Below are 18,926 nucleotides of genomic sequence, written 5' to 3' on the forward strand. Positions count from 1 at the left end.
GGGTTGAACCCTCGTAATATGCTTCGCATAAGAAGGAGAGCTGCACAAAACTAAAGCAATTAGTCACAATAAAGACGATGGTGAGCCGAGAGTGCCATGAACTAAGTGAACACGAAGCGATATTTGAGGTAATTGAGGAACTGACAAGCATACATTTATTCACGAAGAAAAGAAAGGCTCTGGTTCGTTGTGCATGGCGTCCAGCGGCCACAGTCCAGGGTCGGCTCCCGCAAAACGCTTCCCCCGACCACTGGGCAGCGCGTACTTAACAACCCCGCTCACCTGCGCAGCGGCTTTGGGCGCCTGCGTGCAATGTGGCAGACAATGCTGCTCTAACCAAACGTGTGATAGCAATGGCCGCGATGTGAACGGAACTGTACATGCGGTGCTGAATAGCTCATTAGCAAGCTAGCCTGATGCTTCAAGGCTGTTTGTTAGGTAAATGACAAAATTGATGTTTCATACTGTTTAAGAAAATGGCGACGGGGGCTCCTGTCTTTCGTTCCCATCCTGATCAAGTAATTAAGATCATAGGAGCTAATCTTAACAAATAGTTTTAAAAATATGAAGCAAATGCGTAGGAAAGATTAAAACCTTGAACACGCACAATTTGAACGAGCAATCATCTTTGTTTAGTCGATTCTTGCTAAAAATTGAACTTTCTTGTGTGCAACCTACCAACCTTGCACCAAAAAAAAAAGACGTTGCCAGCACAAATTCTATTTGACCCCGAAAGCCTATTGTCTTAAATCTTTTTGCAGTAATGTTGAACAGAGTTCACTGGCTTTGAAGTGACGTTGCGAATGCACATAACTTCGGTACAAAATATTATACATGAGTTCGTTCATGTCTCAACCACTGGCCATGCAAGTTTTTTCGTAAAGGTTGCTTCAAGGGCTCATTCGCACTCGTGACTCACAGACGTGGCGCGACAAAGTTGGCCGCAAAGTGACCATTCGCTACTGAAAAATTTGGTCGAACGGTGAGGATCTGTCGCTAAGTGCTGTATTTCATGCCACGTGACTACAGTCGCAAACCAACTCAACCAGTTAGTGCAGCAGAAGTGGGACGTCCATATACGCTGAAACATACTTTAGTGGCAATGGCTGGGCGAGCCGACGTGGATGACACCAATAGTGAGACATTCCGGTGCAAAAAAGCCAGGACACCCTTGCTGCTGTGAACGTCGCTTGCCTAGAGTCCCTCCTTGTCTCCAATTCCAGTCGGTCGTGTGACCTCTGTGAGTAGCTGGTGTGTACACACCCTCACGGCCGAGGGGCAAATCGTGCGTCACCCAGGTCTGTAAGTTGCAACAACAGCAGCAGTTCGATATGTCGGTCATTCTGAAATAATTCGGTGCATGACACTGCGGCTAAATTCGTCGTTATGATTTTAACTGCGTTTAGAACATTCACTTTGCACGAGTTCTTGCTAAAGGAGCGTGGGTGTATATCAACGTTTAGCTAGAACATAAGTAGTGCGTAGTCTTAGCCCAATGTTGATCGACATTTACTGTATTTCGGTAATGAGCAAAACTACATATGAGGCTTAATCATCTGTTTGTGTCACCATGGGCAGATGAATGCAGCTGCTGTGTTGGCGTCAACACAAAGTTATATTGAAGGAGCTAGTCACCACTACGATAATAATAAGTTCAAATATACGCTCACACACAATGAAATTGTTTCAATGTCTTACCAATATTGAATTGTGCAAACGGCTGTAGCCGGGATAGATTTGTATGTAAAGTTATACATTTTTGGTTTAACATATGTCGGCATATCGAACTAAACATGGAAGGAAGGGGATTGTTTTAACAGCGCTTGATTCAGGTGAGACCGAAGATATTGTCATCGCTGCCAATTTTCAGTTTTTCTGTGTTTTAATTGGCAGACATTTCATTGACGTGAAGATTTTCACGGTACATGGCGTCTTCGTCTTGTTCTATATACTTTTTCTTCTGTATGACAAAGAGATTGTTAATTTATTGAACCCGAAGAGCGCTGAAAATCACAAGCGCGGAAGCTGAGCACCAATGATTTAGAATGTTCGCTCTGATGCTGTTTAGACACTACTTTAGCAGTAAAAGCAAATAGCGAAGTTATGACCAATTGGTTTCATCACTGCTGTTGTTTATTTCCAAAATATGCAAATGTGTTCCATGGAACACGGCCTGAATACTGATTTCTCGACAATCTGGAGCAATTGAACTTAATGGTACGTGCGCAGTAGAAAGAAAAAAAAAAGCGTAAATTTCATCTCCTGGGCGGTCAATATTATGTGGACGTGCAGCGTTACCCAATAAAATATAATAAAAACACCAATTCCGCACAACTTGGGCAGTAGAATGATAGCTGTATTGTGACAGCTGGGCAAAAGCGCACTTACTCTAAACAATACGTCGGCCCAAATGTTCCAGTAATAGATCGTGAGCGAGCATGGACAATATAATTCTGGCCGAAGTAATGTCTTGCACCAAACACATTATTCCAATTGCTCTTCGCCCTCGCTTCTTTCGGCAGTCTACGAGTACTGGGAACAGCGAGCTGGTTTATGTTATTGCGAAAGGGCGCACTACGATAGCAAGACGCGTCTGTATTTTTATTCACTTTCTCCTCCAATAATCGTTGTGAACTGCTTCTTTCTGCATCTTAATGTTTCTTTTGCGCTCATGTTCTGTAAAACATGCAAGAAAGGCAACAGACCATCTCATATTTGAGCGGCGTGAGTAAGCTGTCTGGCGCAGTTTACTCAAATATACTTGTGCAATGAATACGCCAAGTAGTGGTGTAGTCCATAGATAATAATGTGAGGGCAGTGGTCAAAATCACAAAGACTTTCATACCTAAGGGCTGATTACTACACGTAGGCTGCCTTCGCGAATATTATGTCCATCGTAACAATCGACTGGCCCTTTCTAACACGCACAGTGCAATCGAAAGAACTTTGTGAATGTGACCCAGATTCATGTGCTTTTTTATCTGGTTCATTTTTTCCTACTAGATCATGCTGTGGCACCATGCTCTTTCTAATAAGTTAGCGTTCAAAAAGCAAGCATTAATTCTCAGATTTGAACTACAACAATTCAGCCTGAAAATGATGTAGTAGTGCTATGGATTTCGAACGCAGGTATTTGAATTCATGTGAATCGAAGCCTAATTGAAGCTAATAACTATATGCTTTACAACAAACAGCAATGTGCGCAATTTCGTTTACTTTCATCCTATTCAACGAGCAATCTCACAGAATGTTAGGTTTACCGACCACCATGGTCACTAAATTAGTGTGACACAACTTTTATGTTTGTCCACACCAATGTTCATGACGTAAACCTAAACCCCACCTCCAACTCACACGGACGCACAGTGTGAGACGTATAAACAGCGATGCTACAAGGACGACGGGAATGCATGATGCTTCTTGAGGAAAGAATGACGATTTCATGTCTATTCAAAGATAAATCCGACAGGTAATAATCAACTTTTAGGGATCTGTACTTGTAGAGTCACAATGGGTCATACTGATTCCGCATGATTGGCCAGGAACCAGTGCTCTCCCCGTCACACCCACCGATTGGCTAAATAAAAAAATTAAGTAAGGAATCTTTGAAATATGTCACTTTTCTATTAACAAATAGGTGTTCGGTAGGCGTATATTTGACATCGGCAATAAATGTTGAGCTTGACGTTGGAATCGAAATCGGACAACGCAATTTAAAAGGATTAGCCAAGAACGGGGATACAAACATCGGCACATAGGGAGTGGATAAATCAAAGAAAATAGAAAAAAAACAAAGAATCCCTCAAATATCATTTACCAGTTCATTAGCTGATCGGTGTGCTTTGTAGCTACTTAAGAGAAGGAAATAGGTGTTCAGGTTTTATCTCGGAAAATATTATTTTAAATATATTATTTTTATATGCTCACATAACCACCATACAAGAGTCAGGTCACTTTGCTTGTGGTCTCCCCACAAGATTCGCGTGCATATCAACAAGTCTATCCTCCGAGATAGCGACCGACTAAAAAGTACTCAGCATCCAACAGCCACGTTACCCCGCAATAACTGGAAAGTTCGGCAACGAAAGTGTAAAAAATACAGAGACTACGAGTCAGGCCGCTGCTATGACAGTTTTATAGCACAATTCGGATGCTTTCGAAATAAACATCGTTTGTCAGTAGACAACAAGCACGAAACATTCATACGTTTGACTACAAACGCGCTATTCATATTATTAAGAGGGCCACGTAACTAGTGTATTTCAGCAAAATACACTTTTATTGGCACTATACGGCCTTGGAAGCACTTTGCGCAAAAATCTAGATGGGCTGTTTGTTCAAATTGTACCGTCTTTGGAAGTCAATGTAAGACAAATTTTAACTAGAACTTCGACCTTAAATGCTCCTGCCCCGTACAAAGTTGTTCCTAGCTGCAGTGATATGCGTTTGCGAATTACACTTTTAATACTGTATACGGCTGCTTTTTCGCGATTACCAGAATTTGTTATAACTTACGGCTGACGTGCAGTCCAGTTCTACAGTTTCGGATGAATTAACTTTCTAGACAAGCATACTATTTACAGGACTAACCATAACGACTCCTTTATTAATTAACTAAGTTGCGCTATTTAACTTCCCAACTAAGCACTGTAGAAGGCATACAGCAAACTATGAACTGTAACACGCGACTTCTAAATTTATATTCACTTGGAGTGGATTGTGAGGATGACACCACTTTACAGGTGCGCGTTCCCAAAATTTTGGACGGAATGCATTGGTGTTCCAGTAATTTATGAGTTTCAATATATAAAAAAGGCGTTTTGTATAAAAACATCACAGGCCTGTGCGGTGCGCGCCGCACAGTCAGAGAATAAGCTGGAGGAGCCGCTCCACAGGAGCTTCATTCTCGGCACCACACGTTGAAGGGTCTTCCTCGCTAAACTTCCTGCGCCGTTTTCACGAGACTGGGCTGAACTTTCCCACTGGCATCGAAAGCGAGCTATTGCTTGTACTGCTCACTGCACAGTGATAAGCTGAACCTGACGTTGTGTGGTTGTAGCCGCGGGCCTATATTAAGGTTCGCTTCTTCAGCAGCGGTTTGCACCTTGCGAGGAAGTGCCATAAAGTGTAGCGAAGGGTAAAGATAGGTATAGAGACACATCCCTTGACCCGTGGGACGATACGATGATGTTGTTGATGATGATAATATTATTGGCTTCTCCTTCGATACGGGATGGTGACAAATAGGCACCGAGCCTGCTTTAGTTAACCAGGTCCAGGTAGACGCAACAAGATGAAACATGCAACATGGAACTACTTGGGAATCCTGGTGGACAGTAGCGCTACTGCAATGTGAAGTTTGTACGGGTAGACGTTATGCGTAGCGCATGTCACACCCCGTGACAAGTGACACGAGTCGATGCGGCTGATGATGATTTATTGACATCTATTTTGGAACGGGGAGGTACAAAAAGTCACCTAGCATGCTTGATTTATTCGGGTATGCCACACATGGTTTTCGTCCTACCATTTTTGTGCACGTCTCCTTAATGTTCTTTTGCTTCCTCAAGACAATCCCTTCATTTCTTGTCAGTCCTCCGTGTTGGTAGGAGCTACATTCGAGATTGGAAGCACAAGCTACCCAACTAATTCATGGTCCTAATTGCGGATGCGTTTCCTGCTTTGCAGATACAGTTTCTATCGGTAGAAACAAATACGGAATAACCTGGGTTAGCATTGAAAATGCTCGCATTGAAGACTTTGAGGATGCTTGTGTAATCAAATCGTTCATGTCACTATAAAAGAAAGAGTTTTAATTCTTGCGCACGCGTCACGCATAATTTACCAGATACCTTGCTAAGTTTCGTTTTCGCAATGAGCACTGGGTGGCACAGTGCAAAAAATATTTGCAGCAGTAATAGCGAACCCTCGTGGTGGGGAATCGCCCTCCTAATTTGAGAGTCATTGAGTGGTTCCCCTGGAGTAAAACATCACAAAGTCCTATTTGCAGTTTCTCGTCGTATCAGAAACAAGGCGCTAATTCAATGTGGCCGGTATTTTACGTAATGCAACATCAACATCACCTTTGCCTGCGACAGGAACCAAAGCACACACCTAAGAGAACTGAAGCTCCGAATTAAGAATTTTAAGAAAACCCGGCCAGAGGAATCTGAAAAGTACACCCTTTCGGTGATGGACAATAAGTTTGCAGACATTGCTGTAGCTGCTACATGACGCACTTACGGGCTTTCATATTATTTTTTGTTCCCCATATGCCCTGCGCCGAATGCTCTCGGAAAAAAAAAGAAGCCAGCCAAACGAGACGGCGACTCAGAAAAGCCATAGCATCGTCATACAAGGGAAGCGCGGGCTCGGAATGAGTCCGGAGATACCGCGATTGAAGAAAGCAAAACAGCAAAGTTTTTCATTAAGCGATGACATCAGCGGCCTGCGAGTAGTTGCATATGTATGAGACTGCTAATCAGGCAACGGTGCATGCCAGCGGATTGCGCCTTTTATCGTCCCCACTGCAGTCTGCAGTCGAGGTGCACGGGAGCGTTAAATCGTTAATCTTAATGCGAAGCCACTTGTCCTTCGAGCCAAGTTCGCGCTTCGATGCCCCTTTATTCTCGGTTAGTAGAGTCAAGTTGGTGCCGTCTTGGTGCCTCTCGGCAATTTTTGAGCTAGACTTCAGAAACCTATTCGACTGCCGTTATTGAGCATGCTCGATGTTTTTCTTCCGGCTTCGCACTATGCCGGACAAAATAAAGTGCTCTGCCGACTGTGATGTCAGTGTTCTCTTGACTCCGCAGTCTCAGGCAATACTTGAATGAGACAGCTATTTTCGTCAGGTTTACTACGCCATAATGCAGTTGTTTAGCGCTTAATATGGGCTGCAGTCAGATCTCTTTTGAAGTTTGTTAGGTTTCGCGAACATATTTTATCATTGATAGCTTTGCGGACCTCGTCTCAATCGGCGCAGACAAGTGGAGGTGCCGAGATTGGGTTATTCTGCGATGAACTACTAGAAAATTTATCTTACATCAGACTGCCAGTTGAGCAGACCTCTTTGATCATTTAACTTTTCCTTGTATGGAATGTGTCTACTCAGTCGGTTCGTTATGGTTTTGGCATAGGCTTCTGTGATGCATATTGCATTCACAAAACAATTAGGGAAGTGCTGTCCTAATGTGTTGTCGGTAATGTTTTATAACCGTGGCAGTATTGTTATTTTCTTTCAGGTGGTGTTCGATGGCATATATAAAGCCAATAAGATCTGAAGCTGCCACGAAAGCGATAGTTTCTGACAAAGTTATCGTAATATTGCGATTAGAATTATTAAGCAATAATATTATGAACGAAATTTGTAGTATGCGATAAGTGGAAAGGCTTGATTCTTTTTTATCATTTCTTAGAGCATAACACTACAGATATAAGAGATTAGGCCTGCTATCTTTATATCGAGCCACCTGTCTCCTTTTAGAAAATTGAAATTTTGTCTTATACGTTAGAGGACACTGTGAAGTTGGTTAATTTTTGGCTATTGCAACCAAACCGGTGCGATATTACCTATCATGATTACGGCTCAAGGGAAACGCTTCCGCAGGACAAGGTGCAGAGATAACAGCGTATGGCAATACTCGTGGTACTTAATAGGACAGTGATGCACCAGTGTTTCTGCGACAAAACAGTGAAGTCAGGAATAGACCGTGGGTAACCCGAGCTCATGGAATGGAATGCAAGATCCATTTATTCCTGTTTCCTCACTAGATAATGAGCGAGCCTGCTGCTTATATACTAATTAAATCATATCAATACCAAAGTAATCACCAGCGTTGCTGAGTACGATAATGTTATCTGCAAACCGTAGATTGCTGAGATATTCGTCGTAAATCCTCTGTACTAATCCTTCACACTCTAATAGCTTGAACACTTCTAAGCAAGATGTTAACAGCATGGAAGGAATTCAGTCTTCTAGCATGATCCCTTTCATAAACGGCATTTTTCCGCTTTGTTGCGGAAAATTAGGATGGCAGTACAGTATTTATAGGTATTTGCAAAGGATATTACAGGGGCGCCTTCTGTGCGCCTTGAATACGCAGTGCCATTATGGCTGCTCGTGTGTTTACTGAATCAAATTCTTTTTTTTTTGCAATGTATGGATGCCTCATTGATTCTCACTGTATAGTTGTAGATGCAAACCACTGGCATGTGCTTTTTATGATATGACTAACACTTTCATAAGGCTGTTTGTGCGGCCGACAGGGAGGAAAAGAATTTCAGGAAAGTTCATGTGCGTAAAACCACCACCGCTTTTTTTATTCGGGAGAAGCCGCGCTCTGTTTGAAGCAGACATACTACTTACGCTTCCAGTTTGTTCAGTGAGAGCGACGCGAATTCAAAATGCTGTTAAAGCGCAGAAATGTTACAAAGGCAAGTAGCCACTGCCTTTTTTGCGCTGCAGTTGCATGACGATAACTATGAGCTCGTTCTTGCCGCAGGCATTCCTACTGCACACTCACAGCTGCAACTGGCAGGAAATAAATTCTTATTAGTTTATGGCACTGCTCTTTAGGGCAGGTTAGAAGTGGCTGCTGCAGCTGCGTCACTCTTTGTGAGTGTGTCAGTAAGTTGAATGAACGCATAAAAGTTTAAGAAAGTGATAGAATTCCCTAGGGAACCTTGGAAATGAGCTGAATGGGTTATATTAGGTGTTAAAGGCATTGATCTGTGGTAAACCTCCCATATGCCGCAGATATAACCAAGTGGAATAACAGAGTGGAATAGCCTGTCATCACACATCGCAACCGTCACCGACATAAATGAATTCCAGAAACTTCTCATCATTAATGAAAGTGCGTAAACATTTCTTGTGTAATGTCCCCCCCCCCTACCCATGTTTTTCCACTACGAATGATGTTAAAAGATGTTCTTGTCCTCTATGTAACATGCATATTTTTATGGTCATTGTTCCTATTTTTATTGCGATGTTTTGCCTTTTTCTTTTAAGTTCACGTGTTGTATTGTTTTCTGATTCGTTACACATTAATGGTCTGAGTCCTTTTTATGACCCAGATTACCCTCCATTTCTGTGTGCTTGTGATTCGTATGCTCTTTTTGCACACTTCTGATTATTATTACTGCTACGATAATCCTATTGGCCTTGTATTATTTTTGGTGATTATTGTTTATGAGTTTCCGTTTTTTTCCAACATATTACTCACTTATTACGTCCGTATGCGTTACGGCACCCCCCCCCCCCCCCTATTGTAATACCTTCCTGCGAGAGGGCCTTTGGGGGCATTCTGAATGTATAAATAAAATAAATAAATACGGAGAGACGTTAACCATGCTCCACGTCCTGCTGGAGTGTCCTGAAGCAGAAGTTGAAAGGAAATAAAGTAGTTCGCCTAGCTTACCGACAGAACATTCCATCTGTCAATGTTCCTTCACGTAGACTCTTTTCGAAAGTAAATCAGTTTAATTCTATTGACTTGATATTGACTCAGTGCAAGTTATAATCCCGAGGATTTTGTAGCATGAAAACTGAATTCGCTGTAGACTCCACAGAGCCTACTGCTACGATAACAGCATTTTGTATGGCACATGCCACTACATCGCTGCATCCAAGGTTTATGGTGACGCAGTAGTTCCACTGGCAACTGCTCATTTTAGCATATCAACCTTTCAAAGCATACATTTTAAGTTGACAGGATGCCTGAGAAGCCTTTTTCATTTCATTACATGCATATTTTACGCACTCTATCGTGAAAATGTTTAGGCCCTTATACAATCATGTGATATCTATTCATTGGCGTTCATTTTCCCATTGAAAAGTCATAAATATCTTATGTTCTTTGGCCACACCTGGCCCTTGCACCATTAAGCACATCCGATCAGCATGATCATCATCAATTTATGAATCTTTCGAGGTATTGAAAATAAGTGAATTAGGTATAGAATAAAAAAATTTATGACATACATTCTAAGGAAAGTTTACACCCTTTGAGTCGTATGTTGCCACGCAACAATAAACGTCGTTTGTCTTGTCCGCAATCCCTTTTTTTACGCTGCGAGCCCGGCACTTCCCAGAAACGAACGGCATGCGCGTTATCAGCATGAGATAGCATTGCTGACAGTGACAGTGACAAGAACTTTATTCGAGTGTCCTGAGGAACTTGATTAGGGGGCAACCGAAGGCTCCCCGATCAAGTTGGTGGCTCCACCCACGACGGGACAGGGAGATGGTGACTCTCCGCGACGTCGCGGGCCCTCTGGATGGCCTGTAGTTGGCTTGTGAAATCCGAACTCTTCAGCAAGGCGTCCCACTTGGACTTGTTATGAAAGTTGGAGCCCGAGTTGTACGGTCACAGCCAGAGCATGTGGTCGAAGGAGCAGCACGCGTGACCGCATTTGGAGCACGATTGCGGAAAGTTCGGGTCTATCCAACTAAGCGCTCTCGGGGTGAGGTACGATCTCGTCTGTAAAAGCCTGAAAGTAACAGCCCGAGCCCTGTTCAGTTTCGGACTGGAGGGAGGGAATTTTCTCCTGCTGTGTCTGTAATGTGACGTCATTTCGTGAAAGGTTGTAAGTTTATCTTTGAAGGGGCAATCCTGTGGGAGAGCCGGACTGCTAGCTCTGGCGCGGTTCGTGAATTCACGCACCAGGCAGTTGGCCCGCTCGTTAGGGTTGCAACCCGCTCGGTTAGTTGATTCTTGAAAACGCCGCGCGAGCTACTTTCCTGTCAGCATTGCTGACAGGAAAGTAGCTCGCGCGGCGTTTTCAAGAATCGGAACGCAAGCAAGGCCGGTGGCGATTATTGTTGTGAGGCAAATATACACCCCAAAAGGGATGAACTTTTTTTAAAGTGTAAATTCACAACTACGGCGGACACAAGCAATTGCAAGATAAACTTTATAGCTCTCATTGATCAAGAAAAAGAATGATACTCACAATTTAAGATAGGAATTAGCAATGGTCTAGTACATACTGCACCTCTCTAATTCCAGCTGGTGCCAAGTTGATGCATACCAAAAGATTAGGAATTCCGACCTTAGCGAAATTTCTAAATATCACTTTCCAAAATCACCGAATCAATTTATTTTTCCTGTATCGATGCGCCAGATTTATGGAGGATTAGTTTCGTGGCAAAAAAATAATAAGCAGTCAAATGCTCAATTTCAACGCTACATTAACGAAGATCATTTCCATATTAGTGCTAATCTCAAAATTCTTGCTTAGTGGATATAACCTATCTCAATAATTTGAGCCGCTTCTCGACTGTAAAAAACTCGTGTCAAATGCTCGGACTTCACATGCGGAAGCCAGGAATGCATTTTGAGGCACGTTGCAGTGAAAGAATCCGGAAAAAAAACACCGCTCATTCCCTCCGTACAGTTGGTAAACCAGCGAAGCTGAAATTTGCGGCCCCGGTGTTCATCGCTGGGTTAATTCCGACGGTTTATTGAACTCATTCCCAATTATTGATCACCTCTTCGCGTTTTTAATGAGGTAACGCACACATTTGGCGTCAGCTTATGAGAGTGCTCATTTCAAATCCCGCACATTGGGCTTCGCAAAATCACCTTCACCGAGGGGTGCAATGAGGGGTTCATTCTGTTAATTCAGCGGGTTCATCAAGGTCTTTCTGAATTAGGTTACGCATTTGTGTCTCGTAATGCATTAATCACAGTGTTTATGACTCGGTTATGCACTCTAGTTACCAGGTCACACACCGGGACCGCACATTTCATTTTACCCAAAATAGGGACAGATTTTTGAACCCAGGTTCCTTGGCCCGCCTTCGCCGATGGCGATCACACTCAACTGCGGCGTCGGCAGCGTAACGTGGCCGCTCTAGCTCGGCTTCACGAACTAGCTCGGCCGCATGAGCCGCCGGATGGGCTCGACGTTGCCGCTTGCGCTCCGCAAGACGAACGCAATGACTTATACCCCGTAGGAGGGTTTCTGTGGGCGGACAGAGAGCGTTTCCCCTAGGTGCATACAGCTTCGCTGTAATAATTTTTGCCTCCTGGAATTTCTATACCTGGAACCCAATGCACAGTACTGGGATGTTTTTGCATTCTGAGCACATTTGAATACAGCCGCAGCAGCCGGGATCAAATCTGCGACGTTGTGTTTAGCAGCGTAATGCCATAGGCACTGGGCTATCGCAACGGGTTATGGACGCAAAATTGACCATTTACAAAACAGAAACGGTATTTGTGGTAAGAAACATATTTATTTTGCGGTAGGAACTTTGGAGGGAATGAATGCATTTATTGTCGCCATATCCACTTAGCTGAATATTGGGTTCTAATTGAAGATTGCCAGTTCACTAACTTTTTGCCATTACTTAATTTTATTTGAAGTTTGCTTTCAACTCTTCATGTACCAAGGGTGAGTGTTGTTATCTACTATCAGTCCTAGCCTTGCAAATGCCGTGCTGGAAATTTCTCCACCCACGCACACTCAAGTGGTGAGGTAAAACACATAGCCCAGAACGTGTGGATGACACAATAACGGCGAGGACAGATGTAACCGGAGCACACGATCCACTACGCGCATTCCACTCCACCTCGACCTGCTCGTCCAACCACGTTGTTAATTATTCACCCTCTAGCACTGTATCGTGGAAGTATTTGACGCGGAGCCGGAACATATCTCTAATAAACATTCAAAGTTTTTGCCAGACAATATGTAGCTTGGACTTCTGTGCTTAGCAATTGTATGTTTTACGCTTGAGATTATCTAAAGCAATAATGTGTCAATGTCGCCGAGAGCTTGACAAAACGTCCACGAAGACGGTCCTTTAAGAAGTGTCTTGCACCACCGGGCTTCAGTTTTCGACAACTCTTGGCGCATAGCTGAGTACCGGTAAAATATAATAATGGTAAATGTTCATGAAAACGTGGATATACTCCGCTAAGGTAAAACAATCAATCGGTCCAGCTCGTCAACATTGAGTAGGAATAAGAGGCTCCATTACACTGTAATTAGGGTTCAGAAAAATGTTTTTGCTCATGGAATGCTAAGGTTGCTAATTACCATGAGCGGTGCGTTGATCGCAATGCACCTGTGAGATGGTACGCTGAATAATTTCTGTGGCGGCAGGTTGCCGCTCACCGGGCTGCTCACTAAACAACGGTCAAGCCAAGGGCGTGAGGGCTGTCCTGAGAGTTCGCCGGCGTCCATGAATCACTAGAGAGATTCCTATTCATTATTTCTGCAATACCACTATATTACCACAAATGACTGTTTTGCACTACCCGAAAAATCACCAACGGGATCATTCGCCCGTTTCTTGTGCTGATTGCGTGCCAGAGAATTATCGAAATCCTCTTCGCGGGATCAACTTATCTAAACGCGTCGTCTTTCTGGGCTTCTTCAACCGTACACCGAGACGTGTGGTCACGTCGTGCGGCCGTTCTCGGGTAGCGTCCTTTCATGCAACCATTTTCAGCCTCACCGGGTGGCGACCCAGCCTCTAGCCCCATCGCACGAAACATTCGAGACGTGCTTCTGCAGCGCTGCGATAACATGCTTTTCTTTGCGAACCGCGTAAGCGTCACGTCGACGTGCCCAAGACGCGCTCTTTGCCGGAGCTTATGGGAAATCGATGTTTAGAGACACGTTTTTCTCTATACGCGCAATAGTTCGCTATGACGTGAAGAAATGGGCTGCGAGCAGCGTAACGTGATGGTATTTGATGTTTTCATGGCGTACCGGATTCGCCTTTTTAAACCTATGTAGCCCGGCTGTATATGTATATTCGGGTGGGTATTGCAGGGCTCTTATAGGGAATGTTGGCACAGTAACTTATGTTTCATTTGGTTTATGAATTCACTGGGATTTTTTGTAACCAAAACCATGACTCGCGCTGTACATACATTCTAGGCAATAACTGGGAATGCTGGAAATGCACTTTCATATACACGCAAATAAGTACCTCACGAGTGATAGTTGGTATCCACATTTAAACAGCTGTAATTCCGTGGACAAATACAACAGCGCAACGTTCGATGAACTGAATGTGGGGTCAGTAGAGGGCTGTAAGGGTGCCAAAGAGAACCCGAAAGCGAATGGGGTGGTCAACCGCGCCCTTTATCTTGTGTTGAGGGTGGCGAGTAGCGTTGTTGTAGTTCCATTTCTCCTGTCGGTTCTATATCATGTCCATTACAGTAGGATGAAGATTGTTTATCGTTGTTCCCTAAAAGAATAGACGAATCGAAAGCCTTTCCGCGAAACGTGGACCGCTCAAGCACTCGATCTTGACTCTTTTTTACAGCGAAGATGTATATGGCTAGCCGATTCGTCCGTCCTTCTGTCTGTCATTCGCCTAAACGCCGAAAACTCCTCCGGCGCAACCCCATGTGCATGCGCAAGAAAATATAAGGAAAGGGAAGCTTGATTAGCCAACACCACCCACATAGAACAAGGCTTGTTTACTCCGATTCTTGACGTCACGTTACCAGGCCAGAAATTTTCATTGACAAGGCTTGCGCGGATCACTGTTGCCTACTCGGGAGCACCCCCATTAGATTGTATAGCACTCGGGTCACGTAACATGACGTTATGGATGGGAGTGAAAAGGCCTTGTGCTATCTAGGTGGTGTTGGGTTAGCTGCGCCAGTAGTGACCTCGTTGCTCTCCATAGTAGCAGAGCCTGCCCATAGCAGTTTCTCTCCGGCTCCGAAATGGATGCGCCATGCATCATACGCACTCCTGAGAAGCAGACAGCCTTCCACCAGCAATTCTGCAAGCAGAACCGGGAACGAGCTCGTCTACGCCGTGTCGAAGCTTCAGAACGGACACAAGAACAGGCTCGTGCAGCCGAGCGCAAGCAGCAACTGCGTGCCGAGGATCCGGCACCCTACCAAGCAGTCGTTCAATGAACCGTCGGAGTTAGCCCAGTGATAAATATCGGGGTCGCACGTTTCAGCTTCGCTAGTTAACCGCCTGTACGAAGTGACTGGTCGGTGATTTTTTATTTGCAGTAAATGCGCCTTTGTAATATGCGTTGGTCTCATTTTTTCTTGAGGTTTCCTCGGTGTGATCCTTCGTTTGCGTCGTTATGACAGAAAATATAACCTCATCAACACCATTCTATTTTTTTTTGCTCATGACATGTGTCCTAAGAAACGTTCATCTTGGTTATAATGCTATTATTTTTACTGTATTGAAGGAAAAGTATACATTCTCTCGGGCCGCGGTAAGCCCTGGTCGTGATTGTTAGTTCAACCCCGGCCGCAACGGTCAATTTGGTCGTTTTCCGATGGGGACAGAATGTAAAGGTGTTCGTGTACCTTGCATTGGACGCACGTTTCTGAACCCCGTGTGAAAAAAAAGTATTTCGATGTTCCTTACTAACGCTTGCTTCATGATCAGATCAGAGATTTGACAATGAAAAGCTCCAAGACTTTTATCATACATTCTTGTCAAGGTATGCAGCCATGACCCGTCAGATTTCAAAAGGCCGTTGGAGGTATTTTTAAATAAAAATTCAATAGGCACAAGTGATGCATTTCCTAATTTTAGCAGTTGAAGTTTGAAGCGGCGGCTATCTTCAAACGCGGTGCCTAAATATATTTATTTTTTTGTGTTTCACAGAGAACTGGAGCTTAAATAGCCGCACTTTAGGTTACGATCAGTGGCGTCACTGCCGATGCGCAATTTAGTTAAGGCGCATTTTACGACTCGCGGAACTCGCGCTATGCGCCGAATAGCTGGGTCATGCGCCACATAAAATGCATTTGTGTGTATTCCTGTTGCGTGGGTGCAAATCACTTTACCTTTCTATAGCGACACTCTACTGTTTTCGCGTTATTTGCGATACATTTGCGCAAGCATGCAGAACATTTTCGTCATTCGCGTTACCATTGCAGAAGGCGAGTTTTCAAATTTCTGCAATAATCAGAGAATAGTGTGCTTGTCACCGATTCCCGCATATGCATAGGATCCGTGTTCTTTATATGCGATGAGTGTTTTGTCTTGATCTTATGTTTATATATGAACTAGCTTTGACGTAAATTGAAACATATCTACCTAATGAACACTGAGCACCCAAATATGAATACCAGTTCTTGCTTTCTACCTTCCTCTGGTATTTTCTTCACCTAGCAATGACAGAATGAGTTTAATTCGTTTGTCTTGATGTTACGTGTATCTATTAAGTAGCTTGGACGCACATTGAAACATATCTACCGAATGCACAGTGAGCACCCAAATATCAATACCAGTTCTTGCTTTCTGCCTTCCTCTGGTATTCGCTTAACCTAGCAATGACACTATAGCATGTTTGAACCTGCTAGAAAGTTGCAAAGTGGCTAAAATTAAAGGTGGTCGAAAGGATAAAGAAACAAAGCTAAACATATGTTTGCCTATATCCCGCGTATCCAAAGGCTCCTTTACGACATGAAAAACATCTCACATATTTTGATCGTTTGAGTTCTTTTAGGCGTCAAATGAACTGCAGAGCGCCTGTGCTAGGGTACACAGCCTAAAAAAACGTCAGGTAATATAAGGGGCGTGTGGGAAAAGTGCTAAAAAGTACTGTAAGGTAAGATAGCTGTACTTAAGGTGAAACTGTACTGCCGTCACAGAAACTTTTGTTGAGTCTATCACCACGCTGCATATATAGGTATGTCCAGGGAGTACGGCCGGTAGCGCACGCACATCGACACACAAAATGTCAGCGTAAGGTTCCATGGTTGTGAAATGTGATGAATACAGAAGCGGTATGAATGTCATGCACGCAGCGCGCAATAATCCCTTTCATTTGCAACTACAACATGCAAGTTCGGACCACTCACGAAAAGGCAACAAAGGAGGCTGAAATTTCTGCCTAGTGTTGTGGCAGCCAACTCAGCAGAATCTTCAGAAGGGTCTTCAAGTGAGATAGGAAACAAATCTCTGGTAATGGCAGCGACTCCACTCTCTATCGCTCGCATGAATGATGACACTTCTGCTAGACATATTGTGGGCACGGAGCAAGAAATATAGGAGTGGAAACTCCGCTGTTTGCGGCGACCAGAAAAGGTCACAAGCCCGCGGATATATTTTCATGCTGGCGCCACCTGGCGGCATGTGAAGAAATTACCGCTGTTTCGGTTGCCAGGGCAACCGGTCGAGTGTTGCTCCCGTTCGGCCGCGCGCGCCTGACTAGCCCGAAAAGCAACTGCTGCTACGCTTCAGCCATTTGAGCACAGTAAAAAATAAAACGCGTTTTCCATGACAGCTATAAGATGATACGTAGCTTCTGGTTGTAGCCAGGGCTATCTTGCTCCGTGGCGGGCGGTTTTCGGCTTTTTGCGCTTGCGAAACTGATGGCTATCTCGTTCCTAATCACTCAAAGGGCGACCGCTTCTTTCTCGCTCTAGTGCTCACAGGGGTGCGCTTAGGAAGGATGCCGCCGTGCATGTGTTTCCGTTCCTTTTCTTTTTTTATAAGACTCGCGAAAACTAGTTGCCCTAGCTGCTTGGCGATAAGAGGAAGATTAGCGGAAGTTTGCCACACGTGTTGCTTTTTTTGATGGGCACACAACAAAACAGTTTTCTTGAGTGCGCGCACCTACGCAGTTCGGTTACGGCGTGCCCGCTGAAGCAAACACCGTGTCGTCTGCTTGTCGTCTGCTTTGAGCGGGTGCCGCCGGAGTGAGCGCCGGGCGCTGCTTTTTTTTTTCCGCTGCTGCTTCTACGACGCGCCGCATGGTGCCGCCACTGCATAGGGTAGCGTCGGCGCATGCAACAATTGTGACTTTATCTGGTCGCCCGCGCTCGCTCGCGCTGACGGGAGTTTCACCTCCTATATGTCTTACTCCGTGATTGTGGGCTTCCAGGGAAAACACCTGCTTCATCTACCCGCAGGAAATGTGGCCGTGCTTTGGATAGCCTACCTGAGAACGATGTACGGCAAACTTCCACTTAATCGTTCCTGCCTGATATCTCACGTCACTGTATTCGGCTGCCAAGATCAGACGTGCCTCTGAAGAAACCTTACAAAAGGCAAGTGTTTTCAGTTACTCTGACTATTGAGTAACTTATATCTTTACAAGTGCACGCTACAACGCTCTCCGCGTTTTTTCCCCGGTAAACTGTCAGCAAAAGGAAAAAAAAGATACCTAAAGCAATCTTTCTTGATGAAGCTGTGCGCATTTTCAGCCTTCGATAGCGAGTGGTTCCGTGATTTTACTGTGCATTTTTTTAGATTAAAAATAACGTACAGCGCAAAGGACAAGGACAGTGATAGACGACATACACAGCGCTGACTTCCAACAAGATTTTTCAAGAAAAATCTTGTTGGAAGTCAGCGCTATGTATGTCGTCTATCACTGTCCTTGTCCTTTGCGCTGTACGTTATTTTTGATCATGTATTACCAACTAGCCCAAGCAACCACCCTAGTTCACTTCATTTTTTAGATTGTTTGTTTGGCCCCATAGAATTGGTATGTATGTATGTGTGTATGTATGTATGTATGTATGTATGTATGTATGTATGTATGTATGTATGTATGTATGTATGTATGTATGTATGTATGTGTGTATGTATGTATGTATGTATGTATGTATGTATGTATGTATGTATGTATGTATGTATGTATGTATGTATGTATGTATGTATGTATGTATGTATGTATGTATGTATGTATGTATGTATGTATGCGTAGAAAGACAAGAAGGCGAAAGAATAGCTTCGATTTTTGTTAGTAGCAATTATCTGAAACCAAGAAACAACCAAAACAACCGCATAACGCAGAATAACTGCATTTTATGTTGTCTGGAAATGATCAAGTTAGGAGAACTGAAAGTGAAAAAAGAAAGGAGCTTGCCGCAGGTAAGACTCAAACCCACATCTTCGTAATACGCGTACAATGCTTTCACTAATGTGCTGCCGGAGAACAATCTTCCCACCCACTTTTTGGTTGTATT

The 18,926-nt window shown here is 43.9% G+C and overlaps 1 long non-coding RNA gene across 1 annotated transcript; it reads left to right on the forward strand.

Moving 5' to 3' along the window:
- The first annotated feature begins 2,702 nt into the window (after window positions 1-2,702).
- Window positions 2,703-17,859, forward strand: LOC139047313 (uncharacterized). Its single transcript, XR_011507087.1, has 3 exons — window positions 2,703-2,724; window positions 8,756-8,855; window positions 17,837-17,859. It is a non-coding gene; the product is annotated as an uncharacterized lncRNA (long non-coding RNA).
- Window positions 17,860-18,926: the final 1,067 nt, after the last annotated feature.

The sequence above is a fragment of the Dermacentor albipictus genome, chromosome 7 (assembly GCF_038994185.2).
Source record: "Dermacentor albipictus isolate Rhodes 1998 colony chromosome 7, USDA_Dalb.pri_finalv2, whole genome shotgun sequence".
Classification (NCBI taxonomy): Eukaryota; Metazoa; Arthropoda; class Arachnida; order Ixodida; family Ixodidae; genus Dermacentor; species Dermacentor albipictus.